Genomic DNA, 16,288 nt, shown 5'->3' with positions numbered 1-16,288 from the left:
TTATGTAATCTAGACATATGTACATGTGAATATTTACAAATATAATATGTAATCCAGATATAAACAAAGTGTTTTAATCTAGTGGTATCTATTTTTTTATTTTTATTGTTTATGGTTTTGGTGACATATCTAAATTATTATCAACATAATCATTATTATCTAGCTTTTCTCCTATATTACCTTATCATTTTTGATAGCTTTGCTTTTATCAACAATAGATGATGCATTATTATTTAAGTTAATCAAATTTAAAATACCAGAGTGTAGAGAGAATTAAACCTATATGCCAGGCTTATATTAGACCAGGGGTGGCGAACAAATTCGACACAGAGTCAAAATTTTAAACTGTGAGAGTCAGAGAGCCACACCACGCAGTAACCTGTCAAAACAAATAAACACTCACACAAAAGCATATAATTTTAACAATAATATATTAAACACATATTGCATTTTGCCATTTTGAGTGAGGGTAAAAATCCTGTTTGCCACCCCTGTATTAAACCAACCCACATGTGAACCCTTGAACACAATATTATGCCTTGAACCATTCCATTAATGATTCTACATTCATAGTCAAGAGTAAAAGTTGATCACTACCAGAGGGAACCTTCCAGAAAAAAAATACTTAATCAAAAAATTAATGTTAAAATATTTCTCTAGATTTATTTTAGATAACACGCTGCTATCCAAAGAGGTAGTGTAAATAAAGCTTTAGGCAATTGCCTGACTGGTGGCTAACCTGAGACCTGTCATTTGCACTACAATTATTCACCAGAACCAATAAGAGTGATCTTGGTTTTTGCACAGATCCTAGGATAAAGCCTAGGATAGTCTTTCATTATGGCTCCAGAAGTTCTACTTAGTTGCAGTTGTCGAAGTCAGAACTCTGAAATTAGAGATCTTTTTTTTGTTGTTGTTGTTGTTGTTGGTTTTTTGGGTTTTTTTTTTTTGATGCTCAGGGGTTACTCCTGGCTAAGCACTCAGAAATTGCCCCTGGCTTGGCGGGACCATATGAGACACGGGGGGATCAAACCAAGGTCCTTCCTTGGCTAGCTCTTGCAAGTCAGACACCTTACCTCTAGCGCCACCTCTCCGGCCCTTGAAATTAGAGATCTTGATTTCAAATATTTATTTTTGAAATCATAACAGTTACTATTGCCTTTGTTATGATAGTAACTCTCCACTATCTTTTCAATACTTGCCATTTTCTTTTGATGTGGAGATAACTAAGGTTTTGTTTGCAAATAAATTTTAGTATTATAATGAAATAATTTTGACAGATCATGGCAATCTAATGAACTGTATAGTATAACATAGCATATGTTGAACTTAATTTATCCTTATTTTCAAACTTTGCTATTTTCAATATGGGTTGCTATACTGTACTTTTGTAAATTTAGATAAATTTGATATATGGTTTTTCAATAACAAAAAGGATTTTTTGGGATTTTGACATTATGTAAGAAATTATGTATTTTGAGTCTAGAGCAAATTGGGTAAGGTGCTGACTCATGTTTGATCCCTGGCAACCCATATGGTTCTTTGAGGGTAGCTCCTAAAAAGGTGACAATTTTTTCCAATTAAGTTCATTTTTAGTAATTGTCACGATTAGAATCCTCAGAAAAGAGAAAATAGTTATATAAGTTGAAATTTTCTGTGAAGACTGAAATGTAAAGCATCACTAGAAGAATTTTAGCTCTAATTCAACAAGTATATTTTTATCTCAAAAATTAGAAGAGAACTAGAGAATGACTTGAAAAATAAAACTGGAGTTCAGTTGGGGTAGATGGAAGTAAGTCTGGCGTCATGGGAATCACAATGTTTGTATTTGTCACAGGCTCAGAATATTTTACTACTCAATTTTCCAGATATTATAGTATCATTTCAATAATAGATGATTCAAAGTCTTTTTTAAATTTTCAGAAATTATGCAAAAAGTGTTTTAAAATTATAATTAATTTAAATAACAAGGAAGGGTAATATTGATGGTTATATTGAGAAATTTGAGTCTAACATTATTTTTGTCATTTATCATATTGATAAGAGTCAATAAATGTGCTACTTTGCCCTGGAAAAGGCATGTTCAGTGAGATCATCTCTAGATATTTTCTGTGTTTGTTCTTCCTAAAATAGATTACTCTTTTATTTCCATTTTTTCAAGGAAAAAGAAACTTTTTCAAGAGTCTAAAAAATTAACAATGAGGGAAATTAACTTAAAAATATTACTTTGGACAGGGCTGGAGCAGTGGTGCATTGGTAGGGTATTTGCTTTGCATGCACCTGATCTAGGACGGTCCATGATTTGATCCCCTGGCACTCCATTTGGTACTCTAAGCCAGAAGCGATCACTGGGTGTGGTCCAAAAACCAAAACCAAAAAATAAAAATTACCTTTGTAGATGACAAAGTACACTGGATAGTGTGGTTGCTTTGTACATGGCCATTCTATGTTCAATCCCTATATCCATATGACTGACCAAGAACATTATACCTCAAAAACCATAAGGAGTGATTTCTGTGTAGAGGCAGGAGTAATCATTGAGAACTGCTGGGCAGATTCAAAAACAAGTCAAAAAATTATCTTCCTTTATAAAGTAAAATACATTTGAAATATTGTTTAATACCTGTCTTTTGGAATTCTGAAATTATTGCACATTACTTTATGAAACAAATTAGTTTTGAATTTAAGAAAAAATTATGAATTTCTCTTATAAATTTGAATTGAGTAAACACTGCTTTCAATACTAGTATTTAGCAGTGGTCCTCAAACTATGGCCCGCGGGCCACATATTGTATTTGTATCTGTTTTGTTTCTTCATTGCAAAATAAGATATATGCAGTGTGCATAAGAATTCGTTCATAAGTTTTGTTTTTACTATAGTCAGACCCTCCAATGGTCTGAGGGACAGTGAACTGGCCCCCTGTTTAAAAAGTTTGAGGACCCCTGAAGGGTATAATTTCAACTCACTTCTATCTATATATTACTATACATTACCCAGCACCAAACTATTTATAAAATTAGTAATAAGAATAAAATAATTGCAGGGCCAGAGAGGTAGTACAGTGAATATAGTGCTTTCCATGAAAGAGACTGACCAGGGTTCAATCCCAGGCATCCTGGGTCCCTGAAACTCACCAGGAATAATCATTGAGTTTAGAGACAGGAGTAAACCTGAACACTGCTGCATGTGATTCAAGACACATCCCTCCACAATATAGGTAAATCAAAAAATTTTAGCAAAATTAAAAAAATTGAAGCAATGATAATTATCCACAGAGGGTTTTTAAATCAATGTCTTTTGAAGGATTCTTCACAAAGAAGAAATATGTAAGCATAGAAAAAATATTCAACTTTATTTCTTCTCATTTCTTCCTTCAGACATTAACTATTCTAAAAACAGTATGGAGAGAGACACTTATTCCCTGTGAAAATAAAACTAAAAACAGTCAAATAATTCCCTTCTTTCCATTATTACTTAGCATATTGAATACTAGTAAGATATGTATTCATTCATTTCAAGGTTTTGTGAAGAAATAAAATCACTTATTCTTACTCTAAATAAGTTGTGTTGCTAGTGCGCTACTGTGGGAATATACTTAGCTACAGAGCAAGAAGATTCAGGAATAACATATGGTATCAGAAATAACATCTGTGGGAGAGTAAAGAATTAGGACTGAACAGAGGGCTCATTAGAGTTGCAATGACTTCATTTAGAACAACTCTTGCTAAGCTCTAGTTAAAAGGACTCTTCAATGTCAAGAACAATTACTTGTCCCTACCTGCCTTCCCATCCCTGTGTTGGCTCCATTGGGTATAGGATTTAGTTCCCTAAAGACACATAATCTTGGCAAGGTAGCACATATAAACTCTCTTTATATGGACATGCAACACTTCAGAAGATGCAGAAAAATGTAATGGTGGTTGAATATATTTTGAACCACTGAGATTTTTTGTGGTATTTTAACTTTGTAAATGAGAGATATTTTAACTCCTTCCAAGATCCTTGTTTATCAGATTTATGATATACTCTGAACTTTAGTTAATCCATATTGGGAAAGAGAAGAACAGATAAGGGGTGAGGGGGGGAAAGCAATACATTACAACAGTCTTTGAAATGCCTTGAGAGATGAAAACAATGTGCAAATTTCTCACAATAAAGCCTTTATCAATCGAGTTCACATAATCAGATTTCCAAGATATGATGCTTAATAGTGTGAGACTGATTTCTTTATGAAAGGTTAACTCAGAAGCTAGTCACCTGTTGTATGTGTATTAGTGACAGATATAGAGTCCAAATGCAGATTTCAAAGTGTCATATTTTAAAGGAACATCCATTAATAAGAAGGTGAAAATCTATTAGCACAACAGAAAAGTGATACCTTTTCTTTAAAGCTCCATTAGAAAATTGGGCATTCATCTGTTTTGTAATTATATGTGTTGTTTATTGATATTCAGACAATTGTAAATAATCAAAGATGCATAATTCAACTTTTAAAGAATTTATGTCCTCATGGAAAATTGAATTTTACAACAAGAAATGTATTTGCTTTTCCCACTGTTTTAATGCTAGATACAATAGAAAATCATGTTTTAGGATAATATAGACATATCTTTTTTTTTTTTTTTTTGGTTTTTGGGCCACACCCAGTAACACTCAGGGGTTACTCCTGGCTATGTGCTCAGAAGTTGCTCCTGGCTCGGGGGACCATATGGGACACCGGGGGATGGAACCGCGGTCCGTCCAAGGCTAGCGCAGGCAAGGCAGGCACCTTACCTTTAGCGCCACCGCCCGGCCCCAATATAGACATATCTATACAATGCAAATTGGTTGCTTATTTTGTTTATTATTTGGATAGCTTATTTTGTTTGTTTCTTATATATCTTCTAGCAATTCTTGGACACTACTGTAGGCTGGGTATTTAGAGGTTGCTTCCTAAAGTACTCAGGGACTCATGCATTGGTGTTGATCAAAATAGGGGATCCTGCATGACAATCTCTAAGTCTTTGAGTGATCTTGTTGGTTTCTTGATATTCTAATTGTTTCCAAGAAAATTAACAATACAATTTTGGCATTTTATTTATTTTTGTTTCCTTGTTTCTTTTTGTTTTGGGGTCACAACTAATTGTGCTCAGGGGTTACTTCTGGGTCTAACTGTTGTGCTCAGGGGACCATATAGATTGCTAAGAATTGAATGTGGGTTGGTTGTGTGCAAGACAAACACCCTACCCACTGCTCTATCACTTTGGTGACCAATTTTACATGTTAAAGAATGTATTGTCTGATTTGACTATTCATTTGAAAAGCTATAATACATGCTGTCATTTTACATCATAATTATACTTCTATAAACTACTAAAATTAATTAAATTTTTTTCAATTCATATAATTATTTCATTTTATTTTATTACCTTTTAGAAATAGTCCATGACATATGAATGGTAGTTTGTATGAAGTGCTTGCATCTAATAATTATGTTAACATTAGTCCATCTAAGTCATCCAGTGTATGGGACAAAACATATCACCTTTTGCCACATTGATAAAGATTTTGGTATAGCTGTGATCATCATGTTAAACAAACACATTTTGTAACTCAATAAAAAGAAAATTTCAGGAAGTGAAACAGCTGAAACCCTTCAGTTAAAGAAACAGTATAAAATAAAGATAAAACTAATTTGATGACGGTTAATAACATATGCATCTGGATTTTTACATTTTCCTCATATTAATATTTAAATATTAAATATATTCTTTTAGGGTTCTCAGAACAAAATGCACATATAATTGTTCCTAGTTGGGTTTCACCCTTCACCAGTGCACCTTTCCAGTCACCAAAGTCTGCCATTAACCTACAACCACCTGCGCTCCTGCTGTCTCTGGGGCAGGCATTTTGCTTCTCTCTCTCTCACTTACTCTTCCTCCTTCCCTCTCTCTCCTTCACCCACCCTCTACTTGACACTGGTGGTTTACATTATTGTTAATAGAAGGGTGTCATGCAAGTTCATTTTTCAGAACCTAGTTCTTGTACAGAATTATCAGTTCCAACTATCATTGTCATAGTAGACACTTCTCTACTTTAACTGCTTTCACCACTCTTTGGTTTTGGGGCTATATCCAAAAGGTGCACAGATGTCGCTCCTGGCAGATTCAGGAAACTATATGGGATGCCTGGTGAAGGGTGAAGGGTGAAACCCAATTAGGAACAATTATATGTGCTTTTTGTTCTGAGAACCCTAAGAAAATATATTTAATATTCAAATATTAACATGAGGAAAATGTAAAAATCAAAATGCATATATTATTAACCGTCATCAAATTATTTTTATTTTTATTTTATACTATTTCTTTAACTGGATGGGTTTCAGCTGTTTCACCTCCTGAAATTTTCTTTTTATGAAATCCTGTTTCATCCTGCATCAGTGAGTGCAAGGCAAATGCCCTATTTCTGTGCTATCATTCCGACCTGAGTCTAAATATTATTACCATATTGTCTTTTAATTTTTTTTTTTTTTTTGGTTTTTGGGTCACATCTGGCAGTGCTCAGGGGTTACTCCTAGCTCTACTCTCAGAAATCCCTCCTGGAGGGCACGGAGGACCATACGGAATGCTGGGATTTGAACCACAGTCCTTATGCATACAAAAGCAAACACCTTACCTCTGTGCTTTTTCTCTGGCCCCAATCTTTTATTTTTCTTATATCTCACAAATTATTGATGTTATTTTATGTCTATCCTTCTCCCACTGTTTCATTTCACTCATATTAATTTTAATGTCTATCTATGTATAACTCAAACATTTTTAGATATGCCTATCCAATTTTAATACTAAATTTGACAGTAGAAGACCAATCTTTACTTTCTTTTTTTTTTAATATTTTTTCATCTTTTCTTTATTCTGCTATTGATTATTTTTTCTTCTGATTTTTTAATTAAATAACCAAATTTTATGACTTTATTTTTTTCCTAAATGCTGTATTGTATTCCATTGGGTAGATGTACCACTGATTCTTTAGCCACTCATCTGTTGTCAGGCACCTGTGTTGTTTTCAGATTGTGACTATTGTAAATAGTACTGTAACAGGCATAGGAGTTCAGAGGGCTTTTTTGTATGGTGCATTTGTGTTCTTAGGGCATATCCTGAATAGTGATAATGCTGGATCATATGGGAGCTAAGTTTCAAGTTTATGGAAAGTCCATACTATTTTCTCAAAAGTTTGGATCAGACTGTATTCCCACATGCAGAGTTCCTTTATCCCTGCATCTGCACTGGTTTTTCTTCTTTGTGTTGTGTGCCAGTCATTGTGGAGTGAGATAATATCTAATTGTTGTTTTGATTTGCATCTCCCTGATGATTAATGATGTGGAACATTTTGCCATGTACCTTTGGGACATATCTATTTCTTCCTTGAAAAAAATTTGTTCATTTCTTCTCACTATTTTTGGATGGGGTTAGATGATTTTTTTTTTTTTGCAAATTTTGATCAGTGTCTTGTATTTCTTAGCTATTGACCCCTTATCTGATAGGTTTTTGGTGAATAGTTTCTCTCATGCAGTGGGTAGTAGCCTATGTATTCTCGTCATGTTTCATTTGAAGTGCAGAAGCTTCTCAAATTAATGTAGTCCCGTTTGTTATCTTTGCTTTCACATTTTTTGCCTATAGTATTTTATCACTAAAGATGCCTTTATCTTCAATGTCAGGGTGTATTCTGTCTATGTTTTCCTTTATGTACTTATGGTTTCAGGTGTTATCAAGGACTTTAATTCAGTTTGATTTTTTTCTTTTTGCCTGGATTTAAAAAGAGGTTCGAGTACATTTTTTTCTCCATTCAGTTGACAAGTTATTTTGGCTCCACTAGTTTAAGAGGCTTTTATTGCACCACTTTGTATTTTCTGTTTATTTATCAAAAATTAATTGACCTTAAACCTGTAGATCTATCTTTGAATACTCAAGTCAATTCCATTTTTTAATGGTTGGTCTTTATTCACTTATCTGGCTGTTTTAATGATTACTGCTCTAAAATATGATTTAAAGTTGAGGAAAGGTATGTCTACTGTCGTCATTTTCCCAAGGATTGCTTTAGCTATTCATGGACATTTATTGCTCTATAAGAATTTCAGATCAACTTTTTTAAATAATGTCCTTGATATTCATATAGGGATTACATTAAATCTGTACAGTGCTTTAGGAAGAATTAACTTTATTTTTATTTTTGGGCCACATCTGTTGTCACTCAGGGGTTACTCCTGGCTATGTACTCAGAAATTGCTCCTGGCCTGGGGGACCATATTGGACAGCAGGGAATTGAACCGAGGTCCATCCAGGACCAGCCATGTTTAAGGCAAAGGTCCTACAGCTGTGCTATCGCTTGATCCCTGTATTGACATTTTAATGATGTTAATCCTCTCAAGCCATGAGCACTGTTTATATTTCTATTTCCTTATGTCCCTTTATTTCTTGAACTAGTATTTTGTAGTTTTCTTTATATAGGCCTTCCACCTCTTTAGTTAAAATGATTCTGGGTTACTTGATTTTCTGAGATTTAGTTGTGAATGGTATTTTTTTTCAATATAGGGTTACTCCTGGCTCTACACTCATAAATCGCTCTGGGCAGGCTCAGGGGACCATATGGAATTCTGAGATCCAAACCACTGTCCTTCTGCATGAAGGGCAAACAGCCTACCTCCATGCTATCTCTCCAGCCCAGCCATGGATTTTTGTATACTAACTTTGTAGTTTACCAGTTTACTAAATAAAACTATTGTTTCTAGAAGTTTTCATTTTAGTGGAGTTGTAGGATTTTCTAGATACAGTATTATGTCACCTGCAACTAGCAAGAGTGTCACTTCTTCCTTTCCTATGTGAATATTAGCAATGTAAGAAAAAGATTGCCATGGCAAGTACTTCCAGTACCATATTGAATAGTGAGATGTGGCAAACATACCTTGTGCCAGATAATAGAGGAAAGGCTTTAAGATTTTTCCTGTTGAGAATAATGTTTGAAATGGGTTTATGATAAACAGACTTGAAAATATTGAGTAAAGTTCTTTCAATTCCCATCTTCTAGAGTGTTTTTAATCATGAAATGGTGCTGGACCATGCCAAACGTTTTCTTAGCATCTATTGATCTGATTTGATACATTGATTGACTTGCATATATTCAACCATCCTTGCATCCCTGGAATGTATCTTACTTGTTGAGGGTGAGTTGTTGATGAGATGTTGTATTCCATTTGCATATATCTTGTTGAGGATCATTGCATCTGTATTCAAGACTATTGGCCTACAATTCTCTCTCTCTCTCTTTTATAGTGTCTATTTCTGTTTTGATGTTAGCCTCATAGAAACTATTTGGTAGTATTTCTGTTTTTTCAATTTTCTAGAAGAACTTGCAAAGTATTGGCAGTTGATACTATTTAAATATTTGAAAGAAACACTAGTGAGTCCATATTGGCCAGAATCTTTTTTGTTTTTGTTTTTTTTTAGAAGTCTTGTTTATCATTTCAATTTGATAAATCTATTCAGTCGTGATTGTCTTTGCATATATTCCAGATAAACTTGTTTCAACATTCAGAGGTTATAGGATCCCAAAAGTGTATCTATTTCTTCCAGTTTATCTTGTTCTGTGGAATAGTTTCTCAAAGTAATCTCTGATTACCCTTTGAATTTCTTTAGAATATGTACTGATATCAATCTTTTCATTTCTGTTTCTGTTTTTTTTCTCCCTCTCCCTTCCTTTGTGAGTCTTTCTAATGGTTTATTAATTTTGTTTACTATTGCTTTCAATAGTTTTTGGATAGTTGCTTTGAGGGGTTTCTAATTCATTAATTTCTGTACAAAAACTAAGATCTCTATTTCTAGAGGTCTGACTTCGATAACCACAACTAAGCATAACTTCTGGAACCAAAAGGAAAAACTCTATCCTAGGCTTCATCCTAGGATCTGTGCAAAAACCAGGTCACTAATTACAGAGGACTGACTTTGTCAATCACGACTGAGCATAATGTTTCCTGGCACCATAACAAGATATTGGAGTCTGATAATGAGCATGTCTGAAGCCTGTAGTTGTTCCCATGACAGTTTGCTTCAAGGGTGGAGAAACCCTGTATCTCTTAGTCCAAGAGAATTCCCTTTCTAATTTCCCCAATACTTACTGTGCTATGCAAAAACAAACAAAAACACACAAAACATTGCAAAAACTGCCCTCCTTTTTTTTTCTTTCTTCTTTCTGTTTTGCTGTTGCTTTTTGTTGCTGTTGTTCTTTTTGTCATTGTTTCAGTTTGTTTTTTTCTTTTTCCCCTTCTTCTTTTGAATTGATATTTATAGCTTCTAGATGACTCCTCCAAGATTTTTTTTCTCAACAGAACCACAGAACTTAAATCATCTTATTCTGGCTCATAAATTCAGAAAGAAAAAATGTTGAGCAAACAGTCTCATGAACATTGAGTAAAAATAAAAAAAAAAATCATACCTAAAAACGAAACCCAAAGTCAGTGACAACAGAGCAAGATACCTGATCTATACATTTACATTAGCAGTCCAGGAGCAAAGCGGGGAGGTATGGGATGCACTCTGGGAACAGGGGTGGAGGGAGGACAACACTGGTGGTGGGAATGGCCCTAATTCTCTGTCACTATGTACCTTACATATAACTGTGAAAGACTTGTGATTCACATTGGTCACAAAAATTATCTTAAAAAATACTTGATTTAATTGATGGAGTATTTCTGGAAAGAACCCCCCAAATCTTCTGTGTCCCATTCTCATATATTTATCAATTTATAAATTATTTATTTATTCAACTTATAAATTTACAAAGAAAGGAAAGGGAAACTGAGTTATCATACAAAATGTAGGGTGCTTGCCTCACTCAGGGAGACTTGTATTAAAATCCTGGAGCCCCATGTAATCCCCACACATCCCAGGCATGAACGATAATTCCAGAACCAGAGTATGTCTTGAACACCATTTGATATTGCTCCCCACAAAAAACAGGTCTGGAGCAAAATTATAGAAGGTGAACACTTGCCCTGTACATGGCTGACTAGGGCTCAATCTGGCATCTCATCTGATCCAAAGACCATCACCAAGAGTGATTCCTGAACAGAGTGAGAAGCAAGCCCTGTGCAACAAAACATGTGACCAAAAAGCAAATATATAAGCAAATAGCAATAAAAATAGAGTCAATAAATAATACAAAGAAAGGTACAAATATGTAAAACTTTTAAATTTATATTATCATTTTTTTTCATTTTTTTCTTTATTTAAACATCTTGATTACATAAATGATTGTGATTAGGTTTCAGTCATGTAAAGAACACCCCCCCCCTTCACCAGTGCACCCTTCCCACCACCAATGTCCTAAATTTCCCTCCATCCCACCACATCCCCACCTGTACTCCAGATAGGCTTTCAAGTTCCCTCATTCATTCACATGATTATGGTAGTTCTCTGTGTAGTTATTTCTATAGCTGTACTCACCACTTTTTGTGGTGAGCTTCATGAAGTGAGTTGGTGTTCCAGCCCTCCTCTCATTGCCTGAGGACTGTTACAAAAATGACTTTTATTTTTCTTAAAACCCATAGATTAGTGAGGCTATTCTGTCTCTCTCTCCCTCTGACTTCTTTCACTCAGCATGATAGATTCCATGTGCATCCATGTATAGGAAAATTTCATGACTTCATCTCTCCTGACGGCTGCATAATATTCCATTGTGTATATGTGTCACAGTTTCTTTAGCCATTCGTCTGTTGAAGAGCATCTTGGTTGTTTCCAGAGCCTGGCTATTGTGAATAGAGCTGCAATAAATATAGGTGTGAGGAAGGGGTTTTTGTATTGTATTCTTGTCTTCTTAGGGTATATCACTTGGAGTGGAATAGCTGGGTCGAATGGGAGCTCAATTTCCAGATTTTGGAGGAATCTCCATATTGCTTTCCATAGAGGTTGGACTAGACGGCATTCCCACCAGCAGTGGATGAGTTCCTTTCTCTCCACATCCCCGCCAGCACTGATTGTTCTCATTCTTTCTGATGTGCGCCAATCTCTGTGGTGTGAGGTGGTATTTGCATCTCCCTGATGATTAGTGATGAGGAGCATTTTTCGTGTGCCTTTTGGCTATTTGTATTTCTTTTTCTATCAAATAGTCTGTTCATTTCTTCTCCCCATTTTTTTTATGGGATTAGTTGTTTTTTGTCTTATAAAGTTCTGTCAGTGCCCTGTAAATTTTGGATATTAGCCCCTTATCTGAAGGGTGTTGGGTGAATAGTTTCTCCCACTCGGTGGGTGACTCTTGTATCCTGGGCACTATTTCTTTTGAGGTACAGAAGCTTCTCAGTTTAATGTATTCCCATCTGTTGATCTCTGATTCCACTTGTTTGGAAAGTGCAGTTTCCTCCTTGAAGATACCTTTAGTCTCAATGTTATGGAGTGCTTTACCGACGCGTTGTTCTATATACCTTATGGTATCTGGTCTGATATCAAGGTCTTTAATCCATTTGGATTTTACCTTCGTACATGATGTTAACTACGGGGTCTATGTTCACTTTTTTGCAAGTAGCTAACCAGTTCTGCCAGCACCACTTGTTGAAGAGATTTTCCCTGCTCCACTGAGGATTTCTTGCTCCTTTGTCAAAAATTAGGTAATTGCATGTCTGGGGAACGTTCTCTGAGAACTCAAGCTTATTCCACTGATCTGAGGGTCTGTCTTTATTCCAATACCATGCTGTTTTGATAACTATTACTTTGTAGTACAGTTTAAAGTTGGGGAAAGTAATGCCTCTCATTTTCCTTTTCCCTAGGAGTGCTTTAGCTATTCGAGGATGTTTATTGTTCCAGATGAACTTCATAAGTGTTTGATCCACTTCTTTGAAGAATGTCATGGGTATTTTTAAGAAATTGCATTAAATCTGTATAATGCTTTGGGGAGTATTGCCATTTTAATAATGTTAATCCTGCCAATCCATCAGCAGGGTGTGTGTTTCTATTTCCGTGTGTCCTCTCTTATTTCTTGGAGCAGGGCTTTATAGTTTTCTTTGTATAGGTCCTTCACGTCTTTGGTCAAGTTGACTCCAAGATATTTGAGTTTGTGTGGCATTATTGTGAATGGGATTGCCTTCCTGACTTCCATCTCTTCCCTATCATTATTGGTGTATAAAAAGGCCATTTGATTTCTGTAGTTTGATTTTATTTGCCTGTTAGGTTTCCCCATTGTCACGCTTTTCGTGTGTTTTTTCCTGCGTGGTGTGGTGGGGTTCGTTGGTTAGAAAGAGTGCGTGGCCGCGAAGCAAAGCGAAGCTCTTCTGCTGCTTCTAGTTGACAGTCCTCAGAGTGAACAAAGGTACAGCAGGGTGGGGCCTCCACAGGCCAGAGACCTCAGTTTATTGGACAGTGACCCCCCCAGCCAGAATGTACTTACTGGGCAGCTCAAAACGCAGTTTTTTTGGGGTGCGCTCCCTAGGCCTCTGAGGAAATCTTTAGGGATTCAGAAACACAGGCAGATAGGCACAGAAGTTTCCCTTAAGTCCTCAGAGTGAACAAAGGCACAGCAGGGCCTAGATTATCATTTAAAATATATATTATACACATAAAATAAAATGAAATACATCAGAAATAACCGTTTTAATGTAGGTTATACATGCAGCATTTATATGTAATTAATTTATTAAGTATACTCCCCAGAAAAAATATGACGTCGTCATGTGCTAAATACAATGCTATTAAAGATATAAAAAGTCAATGTTTCTTGGGACCGGAGTGCTGGCGCGGTGTTAGGGTGTTTGCCTTGCACACGGCTGACCTAGGCCAGACTGTGGTTTGTTTCCCTGGAGTCTCATATGGTCCCCCAAGCTAGGAGCTGATTTCTGAGCACAGAGCCAGGAGTAACTTTTGAGCATCACCAGTTTGGACCAAAAATTAAAAATAAAAAAATTCACTGTCTCTTACCTGAGGTATATTTACTCTGTTAATAAAATGAAAATTTACTTTGTTCATAAAATGAAATTTTATCATTTAAATGTTGTAGATTTTGTCATATTTAAAGTGTTATTTCAACCATATGCAAGATGGCTTTTATGCAAATTAATACAGTAACTATTTCATGAATATCCTTAACCTACAATTAATTCTTTGACTACTATCACTTTGGATCATTGCACACATACATTTTGTCTGTTCATAAAACATTCCTATTGCTTTCTACTATATTACTATTCCAATCATGTTTTGTAGTAATCCTGGTTTTCTTTTTCTACCTGCCATTCTATCTCTATAGTCAGAAGTATATGCCCTTTTCAGACCACAAGAATAAGAGACATGACCCAGGTTTGTGGCTGTAAATTACAGTAGTCATCAATTCTTGGATCATATCTATAAAGACAGAAATATTATACAGCCTTTGACCCTACTTTGGAACTCAGGACTATACATATTAACTACGTTAGGATGTCTAAAGAGAATTTTTCAGTTTTTATGTATAATAACTGAGACATACTAGTATTTAAGCAAACCATTGAAACACTCCTTGAAATTACAAAAGACGGTCACACTTTCCAGGTATTAATAAAAACAGAGAGAAGATAGTAAAATTAAACCAAGCATAGCTACAAAATTGGATAAAACATTAATTTCATCTTTTATGCCGGTGGTTCTAAGCATGAAACTAATTCTGCTCACATTATCCAATAAAGTCCCACTCCTTTTTATTTTATGATTATTTAAGTTGACTTTTAACAAGAGTGATAAATTGCTTTTAATGAATATATACTCTTCATATGAGAAAACATTCTGTGGTAATTAATAGTCTGTTTTATTTTTTAAGTTACCTAAAATATAGAAGGAAATGACAATATTTGAAACCTTAGTTCATTTTCATAGCATAATATGAACAAATGTACTCATATGATCTTAATATTCACTAAAATTGTTTTAGAAGTGAAAGAGTATACGTTTGAAATACTTTCCATCTATACTCATAATTTCTTAGACATTTCAAAAGTAAAACTGTTACCTTATGTTCTTCACAAAAAGTTCAATTGTAATGTAAAGCTACAAAGGTTAAAAGCTGTAATTAGTCTTGCATATCTGCATCATTTAGTCTCTGACCTCATAATATTTAACCACCTGTTTTTCTCCAGCAACTTTGTCCTTTTATTTCTGTGAAATATCTCGGATATCAAGATGAGGATTTTATTCTTTTTATTATATCATTCCAGGACAATTTCTACGTATAGAACTAAAATAGGTCATTGAGACATGGTTCCTCCTCCTTTGGAGGAACATGCCTTCTTCCAAAGAAATTATGCAGTGGTTTACTGTTAGGATTGACATATATACTTGTTGACATTTTGGTTTTTAAGAAGCTGGAGCACTGAATTTAATGAGTAAACATAACAACATAAACATAACAGTCATTCTATGTTTGTCTAATCTACAGTTTGTTAATAAGGGGGAAATAATTTTACTGCTTACATATACAAATATCACTTTATTTATGTTTTATTTGGTATTTGGGCCACACCTGGTGACACTCAGGGGTTACTCCTGGCTATGCCTCAGAAATCGACCCTGGCTTGGGGGACCATATGGGTCACTGGGGGAATCAAATCCCGGTCTGTTCTAGGTTAGTGTGTGCAAGGCAGACACTCTACTACCTGCACCACTGCTCAGGCCCCACTTTATTTACTTTTTAATACTTTATCATTGTTCTAATACCATCACATCTATCACCAGAGTATACATTTTCCTCTATCATTGTCTCATGTGCTTTTCCTAGGCCTCTTCCTACCCTTATCTAGGAAAGCTCAGTTTTGTACAGAATTGAACAAAATTTTCAGTTCTATTGCTTATGGCCACTTGTTATTCCCTTACTTTGCTTCTTTATAAATCACATATGAGAGAGATAAATTTATTTCTTGTGAAAATGGTTACACTATAACATATAGAAGAATAAAGCTATATTCCAAAAATTCCTCAAAATTATAGGTAAATTGATAAAATAATAAATTGATACAATGTAAGATTTTTATTTATATTTTATTTTTATTTTATATTTTAAAAGTAATATATGAATGATTTTATGCTAGTATATTTATTTTTATTAATATCTTTATCTAAACACCTTTATTACAAATATGATTGTAGTTAGGTTTAAGTCATGTAAAGAACACCCCCTTCACCAGTGCAACATTCCCATAACCAATGTCCCAAATCTCCCTCCTCCCCACCCCACCCCCACCTGTACTCTAGACAGGCTTTCTACTTCCCTCATCCATTCACATTGTTATGATAGTTCTCA

The sequence above is a fragment of the Suncus etruscus genome, chromosome 5, assembly GCF_024139225.1.
Source record: "Suncus etruscus isolate mSunEtr1 chromosome 5, mSunEtr1.pri.cur, whole genome shotgun sequence".
In the NCBI taxonomy this organism is placed as follows: domain Eukaryota; kingdom Metazoa; phylum Chordata; class Mammalia; order Eulipotyphla; family Soricidae; genus Suncus; species Suncus etruscus.
Note: the sequence above shows the minus strand (reverse complement) of the source record.